Consider the following 17,813-nt stretch of genomic DNA (forward strand, 5'->3'; position numbering starts at 1 on the left):
CTCCAAGTGTCTTAGACTTTGTTATATTTATTGTAGGCTTGGTGAACAACTACTAGCTCTTTGCTGGTGGGTTGGTCAAGTCTCAACTACTGAACACTCTTGCAGCTGGCTCTCACCTCATGTTTCACAAAACAGGTACCTTGCATAGTGGAGAAAATAGCATCTTTCCAGTGTGTGATCCCAGGCAAAAGCAGCTGTCTTTCCCACATTTTGCAGACTCATGGTGCAGCTCTGGAAGGTTTTTCACGGTTGCAGCCTGTGACCAAGTGCTTAAAACATCACTGTTTCTTCAGGGACAATCAGGTCAGGGAGCTGACATGGCCAGGATGGGGCAGTAGTGATGGATGTGGACAGTGGTGGGGATGACACAAGCCCAGTGGGAGGGAACATCCTGAAAACAAGTTGGGCTTTCGCCAGTGGGCAGTGGGAGACCAGGCACAAGAAAGTTTGAAAATATGGATCAGGGTCATTTGCAGATAAGGATGAATGGAAGGGATTTGAGCAAGAAGGAGTCTGAAGACCTGCAGATGGAAAAATGCTGGAGGAGTGGAGCTGAAAAGGTGAGTAGAAGAGCATTGGCTGGGAAGAGGATGAGTGGGTAGCACTGAGAGATAACACAGGGCAGTTTACCATCATGGATCATCTCACCACGAGAGATCCTTCATTCCTTTTACTGTGCTTAATTTTCTTGTATTTAAATGCCAAATAGAGTTGGTCTGCTTGATCTTAAGCTGCCAAACTAGTTAATCAGACCTGAGGTGTCCTAGAACAGGAGAGAAGCTGTGGCCCAATATTGTCACCTAGACCCCATATTCAGAAACTGTGCCCTAAGGGTAGCATCTTCTCCTGTACCATGTGACTCATCAAGGCAGATGTGCCTTGTCACATAACTCCATGCAGCTGTGGCCAGTCTTGGGGAAGTTTGCACTGGTGTATATGAAAGCAGAGGGAGCAAAAGTATCCAGCTACAAAGAGGGTTGCATTACTTTGGCTTGAGAGCTTAGATGTCTACATCCCTGCCTCTGAAAGCAATCCAGAGTCTGTGGATTCCCTTGCACATATAGATGTTTGGCAGATGCATCAGAGGAAAATACGTGACTGCACTATACACCATTAATAGGTTAGTTTATCTAAGGTAGGAGAAATAATAATGCTGGCTAAGAAGGCCTTTTTCTGTTGTATCAGTTCTTTGAAACTGATTAGGAAGCAGTTCAGATTTTCAGTGTTCATTTCCAATAAATTTATTTTCAGTACCACTTATATTTATACTTATTTCAGCCTGTTTTCCTTCCATTTGGCAATCTGCATGTGCAATTCTAGCTGTTAGCCGTTGGGTCTGGTTGCTGCAATGGGAACTGGCTGAGGTCTTAAATTACGTTTGAGAGCTTGATCCCACTTGAATAAAATCAAAGAGAGCTTTCCATTAACTTTAACATGAACAACAGAGAAATCAGAAATGAGGAATGTTTTACTGCTTAAAAATATCCAGGAAATTCCATGGCCCTGAATTTCAGTCGATGTATACAGCCAGGATGCAAAGATGGGATATAAGGCTGATCTATCAGAATTCAGGCTTTAAAATTAAATTAGTAGATACATTTACCATCAGAGGGACAAGTTCTACCGTTACATACATATTGCTCTTAGCAAGTCTATTGTGCTCAAATTCTGCACTATCTATATGAGCAAACTACAGTTTGTTGTAGTATGTCTTCTTATAATTTGCTTTCTCGCAGTTCCACAACTTCTCAGATGCCACCTCCAGAAATAGTGTTTTTGCACAGATAATGGAGGTATTATGGGAAAATAGCCTCTTTGTACTAACAGAACAAGTCAGAGATATCCTAAAGGACAGGCTAGTGCGATGCTGTTTTGTAGCACCCTGCTGATTTGCACAAAAAACCCTTTGTTGATTTCCCTTGGGTTTTTTTGACCTTCAGCTGTGAACTCCCTGGAGGCAGAGACCCTCTCCTTTTAATTGTATGGAAACTCCTTAGCCCAAGAGGACTGCGACTATGAGCAAAGGACAATTTTGAAACTTTGTGAAGCTGCAAATGTTAGGTGGCAAGACCTTCCCCTGTGGTGATGTGTGCTTTCTCACACAAATGGTCGCCCCAAAAGTTGGCTGGACTCCTGCTGAGAATAAATGCTTACCATTGCAAATAAAAACTGTGATTGAGACCTTAAAGCTTTACTGTTAGCCAGCCAGACAATAATTCATTTGTACTTGATTTTTCATTAACTCCTTTTTTGCTGTTTAAGGGAATCTTCCCAGGGCTTTTTTGAGTTGTATTAACCCTAAGATCTTTATCTTTCATGTGCTTTTCTTCTATATGAAGGGAAAAAGTGAAACCACATGAAACTGGGCAGTGCACCAGAAAACATTTATAAAATTTCTGGTGAAGCGTTTTGGCATAACTACATAACAATAACATACTATATTCATTAACTTGAACAAACAAACCCAATAGATTATTAAAAAATAAAACAAAACAAAGAAGAAAGTACAGATGCAGTGTAACTTTACACTTGGACAATGGAGGGGGCAGATTTACCAGCATGTTTACTGCTTCTCTTGATGAAGAAGAAGAGCTAACCCAAAGGATATAGGCAGGATCTACAGCAAAGAACACGTGGGGAAATCCCAGTTGATCTAGGCCTCACTGGTGCCAGTAAATCAGCAAGATTCACAGCACTGTAAAGGATACAGCATCTGCAGTTGTTTAACTGACATCTAGTTAAACTTGATGATGGTAAAGGTGATGGATGCTCAGCAGAGCGCTGAGGTGTCTCCTGAAGTGACAGGAACGTATTCCTCATTTATTCTCCTGCACACATGGATTAATAATTGGTCTAGAAGTATTTTCCTCTCTTTTCTTTCAGAAAAGACATGGTTGTTTAATAACACAACAATAATTTTGGTATCATGCAGCACAGAAGAGCATATGCTCTGTGCAATAGTTGGAGGGAGAAACTCATTTGAGTGACATATCCGTCCAAACATTCTCCATTGCTGAGCTGAATTCAAGATATGCAGGTGATGCCACACAAACCGCTGCCATACAAAGAACCCGCCTCAATCACAAGCAAGCTAGCTTGGACAGTAGAATTAGTAAAGCCCAATTCATATTGGCAGTCCAGGGAGACTATTTTGTTGTACTCCTGAGGATAAATTTATCTTCAGGTCAAACTGCAGGCTATTTTGCATAGCTATCTGCGATATGTTGCCTGTGCTTGTTAACATGCAGCTTGCTCAGGCCACCTCTTTGCAGGACTGCACTATGGGAAATAGACATATCCTAAATGCACATGTAAGATCAGGTCCTTTCCTGGAGAACTGACACAGCAAACAGGAGGCTGGAGAAAGAAGAAGCATCAGCTACACACAGCTCTGGCCTGAAGTCACAAAAGGAGAGAAACAAGCAAGAAAGAGAACCAGGAGCTCAAACCTGTCTGGATGCAGGTTGATGTGCCAAGTAAATGGGAATCAGACTGTTCAGAGATGGATGCCACATGATTGTAGGTTAGGGAAGGAAAGGACCACTCAGGGTCACAGCTCCTCTGCTGTTATATAAGGGAGAATGTACACACCTCAGTCCTTCCAGTAAATCCATCTCAGAGCTTTTAAAGGCATTTATTTATGCTTGTTCAGAGTGCTGGGTCTCATGAGACAATTAAAAAAGACTGACAGAGCATTTCTAAAAGTCCAAAAGCTATTTCAAGTATGAAAGAACAAAGAGCAGGCTGGGATTCAGGGATCTCACAGAGTAAGAAAGCATTCACAGTGAAGGAAGCGCAAGTGGGCTGTGTTTCCTACATTAAAGCAGATTAGTTGTGAAAGAGTGATGGGTTTCGTGCATTTTTTATTCCTTCTCATGTGAACTTGTACATCTGTTAGACGTTTGTGTACTGGTTTATAAGTAGTGGAGCTATTTAAGCTGGTAAGACATACAAATACCCCAAAGCGAACAAATATGTTAACATGTACAGCTGTTATGAAACTGGCATTTTCTGTGCTAGGCTTTCCACCGCACTTCGCTCCAGCAGTTCCTCCTGAGCTAAGTCTTGCATCTTGTGGAATACCCTGATTTGATCTAGTGGCAGGGAATAATTACCAATTCTTATACATGGAGGTATTTTGGAAGAGGCTTTTGGTTGTTTTTTTTTTTTCTACATGCAGCCCCGCTGTTCCAGCTCATTTTCCTTTCCCTAAGAGAAAAGAAAAATGACTAGAAAATGGGTAAGAATTGCATTATTCCCATCACTATGCTTTTTTTCTGCCCTCTAATTAATTACTGTGTTACGGAGTTCGGTGACTCTTTACGAGGATCTGAAGTGAGCTGACCATTGCGAAGGGGAAAAAGGCTGACAGAAAACAGTAGCAAAGCAGTAAGGCATGAGGATGAGGGGCAAAAAAAAAGCCGTGAGCAAGTTTAATCAACAAAGTCCAGCACCATGAGTCCTCTGCCCTCTCCCATCTAACCCAAAGTGTATGTACTTTGCTCAGTGAACCTTAAGAAAGCCTTGCAACACTGTAAGAGAGTAAAATCTGTCTCTGATAACAGAGGGGTGACTTAGGCTCCTGAGGAGAGTTCTTGGGCTGTGAATCCCACACAGGAGCAAGGTGGATGCTGCACCCACCGCTGTCCTGGCAGAGTGCCCACCTACCTGCCCATGGGGCAAGGGCTGTGGCCACCTGTGCCCTCATGGCCCTCGCATTCCACTCTCAGGGCAGCTGACCCGGACCACTACCTCGAGTTTATGAATTCCTCTGCACCCCAGCCCCTAATATAGCAGTGCTGAACATCACGATGCTCAGCCCTTTGGCACACTTGTCTTAAATCAAATGGAGATAGGAACCAAACACAGGAAGACCTGCCCAGCGCTTACAGGCTTGATTAGGACTAGTGCTGGCTGTGGTGGTCTCCCATCCCAAGGGAGAACCTATCAGCTGGTTCTAGAGATGTGCAGAGAAGCTCATACCATCCTGTCATGTCTCAGCATTTGATTTGTTACCAACTCAAAAGGAAAGCCCTGAACTTCATGGCTGCCTGGCTCTGCTCAGTGCCTGTGTCTGTCCTGGCTGCTTTCCTCATTAATGGGAAAAGACGCACGGTTCTGCAGAGGGATTTGTTTCACGTGATGTTGACATGGATCTGGACCAAGTTGCTGCCAAGGCTTCCAGAGCCCCAGTTTTCCTTCAGCCGCTGCTCTCAGCAGCTGGGAGAGGATGGGGAGCAGGAACCCCAGGCCACAGGGTAATTGGCCTCTGCTGAGAAAGTTGAAAGCAAGCTAGACACTTTGTGATGGAAACTTTTCTGCTTCCCATCCATCCCCCAGCAAAGTCAGACCATCCATGTGGAAAGTTTTGATTGTGATAGTCAACGAAGAAATATGCCATTGAGTAATTTCTGATCTGGATTTATTTGCAGTTGTCGTCTTGAAATGTAGCTTTTTGAACATCAATGAGAACACAGACTTAAGAGTCAGAAGTGGCCAGTGGGAGAGGAATACTTAAATGTCTGAGCTTACCTTTATTTCTTGTTCTTGTAACTCAAGACATCGTGAGCACCTTTTCTTAATATCTCTCTGCTTATACCGTCCCCCATTTCCAGCTGTGGACTAGCAGACTGCTGGAAATAGTTGGATGCTCATTTTAACCAAAAAAAGAGACATCAGAAAGAAAATGGATTAATGCTGAGTAGGGAAGGTTCATTTTTTAAAATATACTTGTGCTTGTCACAGTGGAATTAAGAAATCTTATTCTTCACACTTGAAATATGGCGCATTCCTATGCCCATACATCTGTCCGGATACACGCCTAAGCAGCACTTTTTCAAAGTGTCCTTGAGAGTGGTTCATCTTTTGTGTACAAGTTACAGGATGATAAAGTCTCTGTAATAATCATTTATTGTTTCCAATTTCCATCTGTATCCGGGTGTAATGTTCACAGATTCAAAAAGCTGGAACAGGCAGGTATTGGCTAAGTAGCCCACCTGGCTCCACTTATCCCCCTTTCAAATTAGAGGCAATGTAACCCAAAACCTCTATCTTCTGCTTTTTAACATTTCACACAAACTCATTTGGGAAATTTATTGTGGCTTTAAAAAGATCTGACTTTTTTATTTGGTGCGTCACACTGCAAGAACAGTACAGTACCTGTTAGCCAGATGGTACAGGAATAACAGGCCAAAAGGCACCAGATTTCTTATTTAGAGTCTGCTGAGAAACATGCATATCAGATTCAGGTGATATTAATGAAAAAATAATGCTGGAAAAGTTACAAGCCATTATTCCATGCAGAAATGGCATTTTTCCCCTTTTACAAGCACTCTCAAGTTAAATAAGCTTTGAACTTTCAGATCTTTCTGTTTGCAGGGGTTTGCTTATAACAGTCATGTAGCCAATATGACGACAAGTTTGGAAGAGGCCCAGGTATTTTTAATCAGTGAGACCATGCTGCAATGTATGAAACAGATTTAAACTGTGTTTGCCTTTACGTGAGCAAAATTTTCTCAAACTTAATATAAAATCCATGTAACCAACTGACCAGATTCCAGGAAAACTTATGGCTCCTTAGCAGGCTAGGCTGCATTATAATCTTAATTGTCAGCCCTAATAGGATCTTGTGAGGCTTTTATGAAAATCAATTTAGTTTTAGAGATCATAAATGGTGTGGCGGCTCTGTCAGCATGAGCACTATCAAACTGCTTTACTGTCTTATCAAAATTAATTTCCAGTTTTCTTTCTTGTTGGTATTAAACCGGACCAGATGTCTGTTTTGAGTTTGTAAACCCCTGGTAACAGTGACAAACAGGATGAAAGTCATCGGGGAAAACAAGCCCAGCGCCGGCACTCGGAGCCAGTCGGTCCCCACCCCGCTCTGCTCCCTGCTGCGCACGAATAAGCCATCCCTCCCACGGGGTTGTTTGCTCGCTCCTTTAGTTGTTTGTTTGTTTGGAGGGAATTGGGTTTGTGTAGCTCAACTTCAAATGAAAAACACACCCTAATCTAGCGGGACCTGCACTGGAAATAATGCATCAGAGCTTCCTGGCCATTTCTGAGGCCTGATCTGAAGTTTGGCTGCTGGAGCTGTGCTTCAATTAGGAGTTTCAAGACTTGCTGACACAGTCATGCCAGCAGAGCCCCGGCATAGATGGGATCTGCTGGGAAACAGCTTATTTCAGTCATCTTGTGTAGCCCCTTTGGGGAACACTGTCTGCTTTTCTTCTGACACGGGCTTATTCCTTTAGCCATGTCGTCAGATCCTTCCCAGCCCAGCCAGCACCACAGTTTACTGTGTCCTCACCACCTGTGACTTCTCCCCTCTTCATATCCATGGTGGCAATCACAAGTGACATGGTGGAATGGGTGGGGTCACATCTTCTAATTGCAGGGCCACACTGAATCCAAGTTACAAGGACATTTCCTGCCATGACCATGGGGTTGGCAAGGAGAGGTGACAAAGGTGCAGGGAAATTTAAAACAAATTTAAAGCAAAGAGGAAGCTTTAGGTAGACTTGCTCCAAGATGTTTGATCCTCCCTTAGGTTCTCCTCTCTCAAATAAGCCAGCACACCACTTCATGCACCAGAATGTCAGTATCTCCAAACTGCTGGCACCATTTCTTGCTTTCTTCCTCCCAGGAAGACCTTTGGTTTTCAGAGTCCTAGTTCAGTATCACCAATAAGCACCTGACTCCTTCCCCTCAAAGCCTCTTCATGGACAGGTCCTCCTCGCTGTGGGGGCTGACCAGCCCCTCTCAGCCCCTTTCTTTCTGTCGTAAGCTCCTCGCAGATCTTGCTTATTGGTTTTACAATTTACCACCTGGGGAGCAGCCAGTTGGAAGTAAGACCCACACACATGAAAGACTCTGAGGTTTTTAGGACTGCCATAACCAATATAAAATGAAATGAATGCACAAGCCTACCCAATACCTCACTTAACTAAAAAGAGAACTCCAGGAGCAAAGGTATGCAAAATAAATGCAAAACCTAATCACAACAGGAGGAAGTGTACGAAATTCCCCATCTAAGCTACTGTTAACATCTATGTAGGATGGTCTCACTATGTAACATGGAAAATGGTAATTCCAATAATTTTCCTGTTTTGTAGGAGCATCACAGTTTATGTGATTTGTGAGAGGAGATAATGAGCTGAGGTCTTGAAATAATATAGGAAACTGTTAGTTTCAACAGGGACAGGGTTGTATTTTCAACTGTGAATTTACGGTGTTTTCCAAATTTAAGACAGGCCTTTTTAAACATGGCCAATGAATAAACAAAGATGACAAAAGGGTGCCTTTCTAACTTAAAATAATATTGACATAATTTTCTTGGATTTTCACATTATTTTGAAAAGATCTTCAAAACAGGGCTGTTCAAATGTTATTAATAAGGTGTAAAATGGCTCATATATTAATTTTCTTCACATTTCATTACAAATTAAAAACAAAAAGGAAAAAAAAGAAAAAAAAAAGAGAAACCATTTCTATTAAGTAAATTTATCTTAAGTGCATTATTATTTTTTTCAGCAAAATGGGTCATTGGTGTAAACCTGTGAACATTTTTTGTTTTTCCATGGTTTGATGAAAATTAGACATATTCCATTAAACTCATATGATGAATGTGCAAAATTATCTGAAACAGAAAGGAAAAACATATTTGAAAATACTTTTTTATTTTTTCAAGTGAGATTTAAACGGCACACAGCTTCAGTTGGAGGACTTGGAAGGCAGCTTAATTTCTTTGAGCTATGAGACAGAGGGCCAAAGCCCTCAGCAGAAGTAAATTGGTATTGCTCCACTGAACACATTGGAGCCGTGCTAATGCGAAGGAATCATGCTGATTGACATCAGATGAGGATTTGGCCCCATTTTGTCTCCTGGGTGAACGAGATTTTCTGTGTTAAAGAGAATATTATGATTTCACAAATGGCACAGCATTGTTGCCCTAGACACTAATTCACTTTTTTAAACTGTTGATTTCCCAAAGATTCCTTACTCTAAATCAGGGTAAATAGGACAAAACAGTTTTCCATTCCTTGAGATCGTGATGTGGCACTTTTTGTTGCTACTCTGAGCTTGCACAAAATCACAGTATCTGCTTGAACATGGACTCCTGCCTGTAAATGTTGTTTGGCCACCAGACCGATACTCTTCAAATTTTGTTAAAAAAAAAAATAGATACATTCCTAAGAAACCAACATTGGCCATTTTAGCAGTTTGTTTACAATTAACAAGTACCATTCTGTCCAGAATTCTGCAGTTTAAGAAAAGAATAACAACATGTTTTAAAAATCTGTGAAATTATGCTGGTATGTTATTAGTTCACTCTTGTTCTGCAAATTCATCTCATCTGCTACCACCTCACTTGTCCTCCACAGTCCTTAACTCTTAGTTCCACTCTCTAACATTCGCAAAAAATATGCAGAAAAGTCAAAATAACTAATTGTAAGGTGAATGTGAAAGCTTATTTTCCATGCACAGTGCTAATCCATACTCCAGTGGGATGGATGTTTCTTGGCTGCAGGCAGGCACTGAGCTTTGAAGTGCGGCTCAAGTACTGAGCTGTATTTTGTGCTTGACAACAGGCTGCTGGCATGGAGGTCACTGTCACGGAGGCCACTGTCACCTGTGACAACTTGCACATTTGTCAGTGCATCTGGGCCCTAATAATTGTACATCCTTGTTAGAATTTGCCACACTCCAGGCTACAAGTGACCTCCAGTTCTCTACAAAGCGTGCAGCAATGCCACTACATTAGTTAGAGTAGTAAGACACATACCACATACAAGATACATGCAAGACATACAGCCTAGAAAACCAGTTGAAAGTAAAAATCTGGGGTCACAAATTTTCCATGTGTCCTGTTGCTCTATTGCTGCACAAAACTGTCTTGTGCATATGGATATACCTCAGGAAAACCCATGCACAGGTAGGCCTTGCTACCTTGCTTTCTCCTGCCACCTGGGTTTCAAACTACCCAACGTTTTCCATGCCACAATACCTTTGCTCCCACATGCATGAGAAAGTCTCAAAATAGCAAGTGAAGCCGAATTACACTTTGCAGCCTTAAAATATTCTTTTTTATTCTGTTCCTTGCAGCCTTCTCTCTCTGCCTGCTGCCTATGAAATTAATTTAGTCATAGTGCCTGTGGCTTTGCTGATTTGCTGTCACATCTTCATGTGAACAAATCACTAAGTCCACAAGATCCCCAAGAGCATTTGTGTCTGTTTCTCAGTCTAACAGTTGCATCAACTGCTGCAGACCACAGACTATATATATATATATATATATACACACACACACACACACACACACATATATATATACACTCTGTGCTCCTATTTCCAGCATGGTGTGGAGGTGGTGTAGCCCCGTTAGCATTCCTAACCGTACATTACCTGGATATCTAACTCACAGCAGAGTTTTGACACAATCATTCTGTTGTCAGCATAAGCCAAACTCTTCTAGACTTTTTTCTACTTAAGCAGCCTGTTGAAATAACTCAGGTAACTGGTAGTCAAGGGATAACAAATCCTTGAAATAAGTTGTCTCACTTTAGCCCTGCCAAGGTGGGGAAGAAATCTGTGCAGGGCTGCCAGGTGTGACACAGGACTCGAGGGATACACATGGTCTCATCATGCAGCAGCTGGAGCCCAGTCGGAAGACCTTAGCAGTCTAAAATGCACTAACTGCTCCATTAGGTGGCTGAATCCCACTTAATTTATCCAATCTTACTTTGACAAATAGGTCCACTGAAGCCCAGAATAGATCGGAGAACCTCTGTATTTTCTCTATTTGGAGATATTTCCATGTTTGTGATGTGACGGGCATGGTCTACAATATGCAGTAATAAGTAAACTGTGTTCTCCTGTGAAGTGTTCTCTAAATATTCAGCCTGGTGGCTTACATTCTTGATTAAGTGTCAATATTCATTTCTCTTTTCATCTCTTTGTGCAAATTGCTTGTTTTTGCCTCCACAGTTCCAGCCTCTCTAATACATTTCTATTCCAATAGGACTTAAAGTGTTAACCATCAAACAATAGGCATAAATTCAAACTATGGATTTACAAGCACAGGAAGTTTATACCAACTGTATCACTTATCATTTCATTTTTCAGGAATGGTGGCCATATGACCAGAAATACATCGTCTTACTCTTGGAAGATAAAAAACCCACTCTACCCGCTTACAAAATTCTCCACACTGCCATGAAATCAATGGCAGTTTCTTTTACATAATGTTGTTGTGGTTATTGTAGAGTCATGCATTATTAAAATTGACTTGCATTATTAATATCTAGTTATGGTTACTGCCATAAAAAAAAAAAAAATTAGTCTTTCATGAATTTTTGAAGCAGAGCCAATTTCAGCTCTGAAAAACTGCTCTTGAAGTCTTTTGTCCAAAACTTTTTGCATCTGTAGCACATCTCCTAATCTAAAGCCACAGACGTTTGGTTTTTTATCTCAGATTGTTCGTATATTTCTTTGTATATATATTTTGAAAATTATGTTTAAATAAGTTAGCCACACTGTACTGCAGAATGGCCTCTGTAGTCTATTGATTCAAATCCCTTTTCCACTGGCTGAAAGACTGAGAATAATACAAAAATGGTAATGGGAAGTTCCCTGAGTCATCGTAAGAGTCCATGTATAGAATGAGAGCAGAATCTTAAATCACAGGGAGAAGGTAATTCATCGTAATTGTTTGTGCTATGGTATTAAGCACATCAGAGATAGCACATCTGGATCATTTGTACCACAACCACAGTACCCAAAACTGTATCTGACAGACAATTTCCTGCACTTAATGTGACAAACTCTTTCGGAATCTGGAATGTCTCTTAGAGCAGAGGACATTTTTTAAATCCCACCACTATAAAACAAGCCCTCATTTCCTTCCCATTTCAGCACACTCTGTTGCGTTCAGTAGCTTGTAATTTCTCATTTGTGCTGACAAACAGTCCTGTCCTTGATCAGTTTGCAAGAAGCTCCAGGGATCCATCATGCTTCCCATCAGGTTGGGTTGTAAACTTCTGTTTTGTCACTCTGATCGCATTCTGGTTCATGTCTTTCACATTCTGGCTCCTTGAATTCCTCTCCCAGTTGCAACTAGGTATGTTGTCCTCATTCACTTCCTTTTCTGATGTTCTGAGCCTTGTTCCCACATGATCCTCACTCCCATCCCATCTGTCTATGAAAATAGATGGAACTGCAATAGCTCGGGTATCAAGGCACTATGCTCCCAACTCCTTTGTTGCAGTGATGGGAGTGATTGCAATTACCTTCCTACACAGTAACACAGTGTCAGTACATTTCTTCGGTGCGTTCTTCCAATTCCTATTGGTGGCATTACTATTTGCTTTTAATTAAAAAAAATTCCTCCGTTGTTGCTTTTCTTGAAAAAGCCTTATTTTAATCCTATGCCAGAGGATCACAACAGAATTTACAGCAGTATACATTTAGCCAGGCTGGAAACAAATAAATAATGGAGGTCCTGATGAACAGCCAACATTAATTTCCATAGCTCCACTTACTAATATTTGTTACTCTTAATATATTGCTAATCAATGATACAAATACCAAGACTTAGTCGAAGATGGTTTTGAATAAAACCCAATACATTCTAAAGACAATTCTTTAACAGAGATAGTAGTAAGTACATTCAACTGCTTTCTCATCCTCAACAGAATCAAATCTACTGAAGATCTTTCCTGGTCTGAATTAAATGCCGTAATAAAGAATTTAATATCTAATTGAGTAATGATAGATTTAATGGTTTAGATTGTAGCTGCTGCTTTAATTCATTAATATAGTGAAATGGAGTTTAGGAAATATTTGTATCACAGTGAAGTAATATGTTCAGCTGAAACTTTATTAAGAAAATGCATTACAGTAACAAAATAGTCAGTGCATACGTATCAACCTGTGTTTTGAATCTGGCAAGTCTTTTAGGTAACAAACACCACAAATGCATGGTTTGAAACAGCTTAGAAACACATTACGTTTATTTAATAACAGATGTGAAACTACTGACACTTTGGGCCTTTTAATCCTATCCCTGGAACCCACGCCACTAATTAACCTCCTTACATTAGGAAGATCACAGACTTTCAGTGTAAAGAGCTGATACACTGGAATGGCTTGAGACTGTTTTATGAAGCTGTCTGAGAGCACACTTGTGTTTGTCCATATTCAGTGCTTGGTCTTCTCACCATTTTCCTCCACAGCCCTGTGTGTGAAAGTCCATTTGCAAGGCTTAGTTCAATTTCCATGAAAAAAATGGGCCTAATAGTCTTTTCCAATCTTGAACAGGTTAATGTAGTTGAAGAAACTGGAGTCTCTTTGATGAATTATACTAGGTGAATTTGAGCTCCTCACAGACTGGGAAGGAAGAACATTATATGTCTCTTATCCCTCTTACTGCCCAAGGGCTTCTCTTGCCTCTTATTCCTTCATGTCTTTCCCACTTCTCTGGTTCCTGTCTTTTAAAGAATTCTAGAATTTGTATGCAGATTTGAGACAGAAAGGGAGAGGCATGATTTTTCCCATTCCTCCCCAGTGTCCAAGTTCAGATAGATAAAGGATTCAACCCTATCAAGTGGTGAATGACATCACCCCTCTGCCTCCCCAAGAAACCCAAGCAGGCTCAGCATTTTGCAAAATATGCCAAAGGTCAGCTTTCAGATCAAAAAAAAAGAGAGAGGCTTGAAAAGAACAAAAAACAATTTAATCCAAACCATTGCACAAAAAGAGAGCCCTTCAGTGAAAGGATGAAAATATTGCTATTGACAGGGGTGGGGAGAAAACCTGCCAGTTTTCTTGATACATAATTATCAAGAATAATCAAATTGCCATGGAAAATTGAGAAGAGATCCAAGCCTCCATTTGGTCCCTGAATAAAAACCTAATGTAACATTTCCCCAGATCGACACAGACTGGTTCCCTCCTGGAAGAGCACTTGTCCAGGCAGCTACCCCAGGCTGAGCCTTTGCTGGGGTGAATTTTGGTTCTGGCCTGGAGCAGCATCAGGTATTTGTTCTATAACTGGTTGACCCAAACAGCCCAAAGTAAAATATCCCCTCAATTGAGAAGGGTTGAATCCAGCCTAAATCAGCTGAGTTTTCCCCTATGCCAGAAAACCTCTGGCTAAGCAGTTAGTACAGGTCTTACAGCAGAGCCAAAGAACTGACTTTAATTCTGTGGTTTCAATTCTGTTTCAGAATTTAAACTGATAACCCTCCATCTTAATTCGAAAATAAACCCTACTGCCTTACATAATCATGTCTCTAAGCACACTTGAGTCAGATCTGCAAAGCCCTGGTGTCCTTCCCAGAGAGAAGGCCAGTGGTTCCAGCTCCTCAGGCTGGTTCTCCAGGCATCCCTGGGGGCCGTACAGGGCTGTGTCTTGGGGCACCCTTTGGCTACCATCTCTGTTCTGATGAGCCCCAGCTGTGACATCAGCTTCTCAAGGGCCCTGACAGCCAGCCAGATTTGGGGCAGATTTGGAGTTGCATGAAGAACAGGTTGAACTGACTTCCAACATGACAGCCAGGACACAAAGGTGGATTGGGGCCAACTTCCCCTCATGTTCAGCTAAGTGCAACAAACCCTTGAATCTTGATAAGGTCAATATCTTTATTTTTTTTTCTTTCAAATTAACGTGCCCTGTTTTGCTTAATTCTTCTTTCATTTTTCAAAATCAGATTTCTTTTTTGTTTGTCCATCTGCTCCTGCCTTTTTCTTCCTTTTATTTTTTTTTTTTTTTTTTTTAATTTTGTTTCCAACAATGGACTTATTAAACTCCCTTAATTATTTGTGGCATTCCTGGCATTGCTTTACTGACTCATATTTTACCATAAACTATAGCTTCTTTTTTTCTATTCATGCTGTATTTTCCCCAAAATGTATTACCTTCCAAGAACAACACATTCCTCTGAAATCCCTTAAATGATGTAACAAATCATTCTTTGCAGATAGTCTGACCCAGGTGTGGCACCTTATCTGTTGCCATTTAATAGTTTTTTGGCTTTGACGTGATAAATCACCAGTTTGTGTTAAATAGACTTGGTTTTAAGTTGGGATTCAGCTTCCCTAGAAAAGACAGGGATGCATTGCCTTCTTTATTGTCACTCTTCTTCTACTGTTTAAGACTAGAATGATATATACTTTTTCTCCCTTTGCTATTCCAAAGCACTAAGGTCTTGGCCACGTGTCTTTCCTCTGTATTCTTGATTTTATTGGGTAAGACTGAGAGGAACATAACCTTGGATGAGATTGTTGTGGAAAAAAAAAAAAAAAGAATATAACCTTCCCCAACACCCCACAAAAGAAAACTCTTCTGGTTTTATTGTTCTATTGAGGATTTATTGTCAAATTCCATTTCAGCAGTTCCAGACATTATGATTAAGAAGTGGATGTGGGCTCAGAAAAATGTCCCATTGTTATTTTGAGTCAATTTCTAACACAAAATGTTCTCTGATAAGAATACCAAGAGGACTCCATGAAGAAGTCATGCTGGGATCTCTGTTACGGCATCGTGGCTCTGAGAGGGACATTACTGCTCACCAGATGAATCTCATCCTACCAGCCCAGAAAGTAATCAGCTCATTTCCTAGCAGGCTGTATTATGACTGAGCGAAACAGTCAATGAATAATCAATGCACCCTCATGCAATATTATACTCACTCTTTTTCCTGACCAACCACTGCTTCTATTGATTTTAATAAGTTCGGTATTGTAAGGTGGAATTTGTTCACTACAGCTTCACTTATCTGCAATGCAACTGACTTGGTTAACCTCCTTGGACATCTATTTTAGAATGAGATGGCTCAAATCCTAGGTGTGATTCTTTATCTTCATTGATTACAAGGGGAGTCTGAACAGGTAGCTCAGATATGGCAGGGGGGTTGGACTAGTTGACCTCTAAATGTCCCTTCCAACCCAAACCATTCTGTGATTCTATGATATGAATGATATATAGTTTTGCATGTGGCCTGATGAAGCCCATCCAGACAGATTTATATTTGGTTTATGCTTGGTATTTTGCTGCTTCCTTTGAAAAATGGAGGAGAAAACTTCAAGAGGCTACTGAGCATTACAAGTAAATAAGTTTTGCAACATTGAAGGGAATATGCAGCAAGTTAGTAATATTCTGAATGACTTCACTGATTCAATCCTATTAGAACAGTCATGGTAGCCTATAATCATAGTACTGCAGTTGTATTCCTCAGAGCTGTAAGAAATAAAGACAAATGACTAAATAAACAGAGGAACTATTCACCTTCACTCCAGATTAAATTCTTGCGTCAAAGTTCCTTACTGAAGACACCACCATTTCATTGTTGATTTTAATGGCAACACAGTTTTAACAAATATCTAATGTATGACACATCATTATTTTGATGCAAAAAGAGGATATTTTGAGGGCTCTATCCAAAGCCAGGCTGTAGACAAGCAAAATTTAGATGTATTAGCACCTTGTTTTTATACGTCTGTCTCCCCCCGGTATAGCATTGTGCCAACCTTGTGTCAGTGCTTATCATAAATCCACAGCAGTAATACGCAAGTTTACTCAAGCTAACTACTTCTGGCAACAAGCGTAATATGTAATTTCCCCTTCATGTTCATCCATTAGGAATCCAGAGCTCTGAGCCCCCTCTCTATGGGAGACCCTTTGGTCCTTTGTTCAAAGAGGAGAACATTCCTTCTTATGGGAAGGAGGAAGAGGAAGAGGCAAATGCAGTTCTCTCTGCATTTTGCCTTTCTGCTCCTGTATTTTTCTGTAGTGGTAACGCAAGTGTCCATCTGCCATCCCATGGTCTGTGTAATTCGGGCTCAGCTTCCAGGATTTCAAATCATGGGTAGAATATGCACAGAAAAAAACAGCCTGCAGAGGAAGAACCAGAAGACAGTGTTTCTGCTTCCAGTGAGTACGGCTGGGTTATGGAGTCAGGCTTTTTCTCTGATCCAACAACACTTGAATTCTTTTGGCACAGTTTCTGAGGTTCAGCAGAGGGGAGGGCAAGTGCCAGAACTGTCTGGTAGCGAGATGATTTTCCTGGGAGACACACAAATTTCTCAAAGCAGCTCTTACTTCTTGTCCTAAAGCTCTGAGTGCTAGGGAAAGAGAGGGGGACAGGGCAAAAACTTATCCTCTGGATGTGTTTTAAAATAAAGTATTATAGTTGCTTTAGATGAATTTTACCTGAACCCAGTCCTGTCAGTATAAGGCACAGGCAAAGGTCTCTGCCTAAAGAAAGCTTTTAATGTATTTGTCAACAACAGTTGCATGGCTTTGTCAGGATGGGAGCAGTCTGGGTGTGCTTTGAGACAGTCATGGGCACCTGAAGAGTGTTAAAGTAGAAGAGCATGGTACATGGTTTTCTCTTAAGAGCTGCTGTCTGAAGGGGTTTAAAACTGCTCCTAAAGATGAATATAGGGCCTCTATGGGACTGGTGAAAACAGCTAGTCCCCAGCATGCAATAGGGCCATCGGCATGTTGTGGAAAACCTCATCAGATCCCTAGGGGCATTGTTAGACATCTTCATACCTTTAAAAATCTGCTCCCTGATACCACTTACTCACTTCCTGTCAGGGAGCCACCTGGGCCGCAGCAGCTCCCAGGGCTCTGGGACCACACAGGTACACAGGGTCTGGCAGCCAGGTCCCGTCTCACCACCACATCCAGGAGCAGGACAGCTGGGGGACATCCAGGCTGCCCCAGGCCTGGGCATCAGGCACCTCCCTGGGGATGGACTGGGACACTGGCCCACGGGTGGGCCTGTCTCAGTGGGGCCCATGGCTGGGCA

Source organism: Patagioenas fasciata, chromosome 1 (genome assembly GCF_037038585.1).
Source record: "Patagioenas fasciata isolate bPatFas1 chromosome 1, bPatFas1.hap1, whole genome shotgun sequence".
Lineage (NCBI taxonomy): Eukaryota > Metazoa > Chordata > Aves > Columbiformes > Columbidae > Patagioenas > Patagioenas fasciata.